This window comes from Capsicum annuum, chromosome 9 (assembly GCF_002878395.1).
Source record: "Capsicum annuum cultivar UCD-10X-F1 chromosome 9, UCD10Xv1.1, whole genome shotgun sequence".
Lineage (NCBI taxonomy): Eukaryota > Viridiplantae > Streptophyta > Magnoliopsida > Solanales > Solanaceae > Capsicum > Capsicum annuum.
The window spans coordinates 212,609,608-212,613,218 of record NC_061119.1 but is presented as its reverse complement, the minus strand read 5'-3'; positions in this window follow the sequence as shown (position 1 = coordinate 212,613,218).

The following is a 3,611-nucleotide window of genomic DNA, read 5'->3' as shown; positions in this document are numbered from 1 at the left end:
ATTAATAGCATCCCATTTCCACACAGGAATACTAAAGGTTTGAGCTAGACCATCGGGTCTTTGATGTTCCGCTTTCACTTACTGACAAGTGATAACAAGAACTACAATAACAACAAAAAATTATATTTCACAACGAAAAGAGTAGAGAAGAAATGCCAGAAATTAGGATTTTCTTCGGTCCACATTTCAAATTTAAGCAAGAAATATTGAAATTGTTAATCAATACTAGAAGAGGAGTTGACTCAAGTTCCTTTTTTTCTTCATAACTAAAAAATACATAATTTTTTACCTGTGAAAGAAGAAATGGGACGACGAAGAACTCAACGTTGTTGTCACCAGAGAACACTACTTGTCATGTCGATTGATGATTGAAAGTTGAAAAGAAACCGCCCAACTATTTGTCGCTAGAGCTTGAAACCGTCGAGGATTAAATGGAGTAATTTTGCAGAACTGTTAATTGGGAGAGAGTCGAGAGAGACTGTCTCGAGAGAGAGGAAAGAGACGGTTGATTTGGAAAGGAGAGAGGTGTGGGTTTATTTGTATTTTTAAAAATATTAGAAAGTTTTGAAAATATTTATCAAGTCCACAATTAACTTAATCAAGTTTTCTAATTATGTTTGACCCTTTAAGTTGGTCAATGTTCTCGGAATAAAATGTGGGATTATTTTATTCCATGTTTGGTTGGAGGTATTAGTTAGTCTCGAGATTATTTATCCCACCATTTATATCATAGTGATAGGATAAGTTATCCCACTTATCCCATATACATGGTGAGATAATTATTCCTGGGATATCCCGAGATAATAACTCTTTCCTATCCAAACGACTCCTTATGCTATCATGTTTACATATCAATTATTATAATTATTTATGCTATCACACTGTGTCACCAACTTGTTATTACTATCAGTCACTATCGTTACTATCGTTACTGAAGCCAATTCCTAATATCTACTACCTCCACCAACACTCATCGTGAACCACCACACATTTTTCAGCGACAACCACCATCAAACCATCAACTACTAACATCAAATCAATTGATTATCATAATCACCACCATCATTATTGTGTTAGTCGCTATAACACCAATCGTCTTAACCAACCAAACTTCAGATATAAATGTTGGTAGTTGGGCCTTTGCAAATCAAATATCAAGAGTTTGATCGTGACAAGCCAAATTTTATGTAAAAATGTTAGAACTTTGTCGTTCGTTCAGACTTGAACTTTTGCAACTTTGATCACATATGCCTTATTTGGTTTTGAAGCGGCTAAATTTACAAAAAAAAAAATTATGTACAATGGCTATGATTTAAATGATAGTCCAAATCGGTTAGTTGTGCACTTTTCCTTTCATTTTTGGGCTTATTATGATTAGGGCCATATAGATGAAGCACAACCCAATTTATATTTGTGAATTTTGTTTATGGAAGTGGCAAATTTGATCACTGTAAATGAATCTATTGGTAGAACTACTGTTGCAGATTGTGATTAAGGCCACGTTTAGGCATGAAAATAATATTTTTTCTGAGTTGGAGTTGGTATTGTGTTTGTCCATGAATATAAAGTGGAGTTGTTTTGAAATTTTGTGTGAGAAATAGCGGAGGAAAATAATTCTTATCACGAAACACTACTATTTTCACTTTTTTACTAAAGTTAAAGAATTTTTCGAAAAAAGTGAAAGAATTCTCATGGCGAAACGCCTATTAAGTAAATGTGTCATTTCTCTAACAATCTATGACTTATTGGAATATAGATTATTCAAATAAAACACGAATTCTTTGGTTTATAGCCTATTCAATTAATTCTACTATGATTGTGGTAGGATACATTTTGATGGGAACTCACATTGGTTTGCGACAATGTTGTTACTAGAGTTACTTTAACCGTGTTTTGTGTATACATCGGGTGTATATAAGATTAATAATATTATTGAAATATGTAAGAGTAAGATAGGCTTAGGTGTCACATTTATTGTAGGGTAAAATTCACAAGTAGCATACTTAAGAGCCTAATTACTACTTTTATAGCAACAGTTTCATAATTACATTTTATAGCAACTTTTATTTTGTATTTTTAAAAAATGTTGCTGTAAAAATACATCTACAAAAAAATTACTGCACTTAATTAACTGAAATTAGTTGAGCTATATATGGTATAATTACCAATCAAGTAAACATGTTGATTCCTTTTGCATTTAAAACACTTAAAAAACGTGACATCCGTTATAATCAAATAATTCAAATTTCAGTTTTTCACCATTAACAGCTGCATATTTTTTTTTTCAATTTTTTCTAAACCAACCCTGTATTGCTTAATCAAATTGAACTGATTCTTATGCGAAATTAACAGCAATTGCAAAACGAAGCAGTTATTCGTTTGAATCAAATTCAATTGTTGATTCATCTATTATATTTGTTTGAATTCAACTGTCAGTTGAAAATTCAACCATTACTGCTGTTCAAGGTACATAACCATTATTGCTATTCAGTTCACTTTTTTTTTTTACCATTACTGATGTGCTTATCAAGTTTTGGTTGTCGTCGTTAATTTGTATGTGAAAAAATTGTAAAACAAATTAGAGTTATAATCAAGGCAGCAGTAAAATTGGAATTCAAGTATCTGTTGCAAATTTCATCTTTAAAGTTGTTTTAATGGAAAAAAAATAGTATTCGACTCTATTTTTTATGATCGTTTGTTGTTATATTGATTGTTTTAACAATAGAATAATTGTAAACAACTTTCGAATTGAAATACATTCAATTTTTTTTTGAAATACTAGATAATTGATTGAACAAATGTTTCTGTTGAAGTTGACGATATTCTGTGAACCCAGATAAAAGTATAAAATATCTTCGTCCATATGTATTTTTGATGTGTTTAATGATAATACTGCATACGTATTTTTGATATTGTTAATGGTAATGGTGCATGTGTATTTTTTGTTTTGTTGTAGGAATTTTGATATATAAATGTATATTTGCAAAAATATTTTAGTTTAAGGTAATCTTGTGTGTATGTATTTTTTTAATTGAGATGTTGGTTGTGTATCTTTGTTTGCACGTAAATCTGAAAAGTGCGTGTTATAAGAAGAGATAATTGACAAATTTGTATGTAACATATCAAATTACAAATTATTTATGCCCCAGATGTATTGTTTTGATATGCTTAGTTTTAACACTGCATATGTATTTTATATGCGATATATGTAAACACTGCATATGTATTTTTGTTTTGCTTGTGGGAATTTGAGAGTATAAGTGTATATGTGATAATATGTTTGGTGCATGTTTTACTTTCGTTTGATCAAATAGTTTGTGTATTTTGTATTTTAGAAATGGGAAGCATACCAGTCCTTGTGAAGCACTCTGGTCGATGGACGTACGAAAAGAACTTCGAAGAATATGTCACTGATGCTATATTGTTGAGCACATCAGCCACATTCGTTGAGCTGCACGATGTTTTGGCATCTCACTTAAGTGTGGATTTAACCATCAAACGTATTCTAGTGGAATATCAAATCACTCCTAACGCAGGGCAGATAGAAATACATAACGATATGGATTTAAAAGTGTTTATATTGCAGAAAAAGCTGATACAAGACATGAATT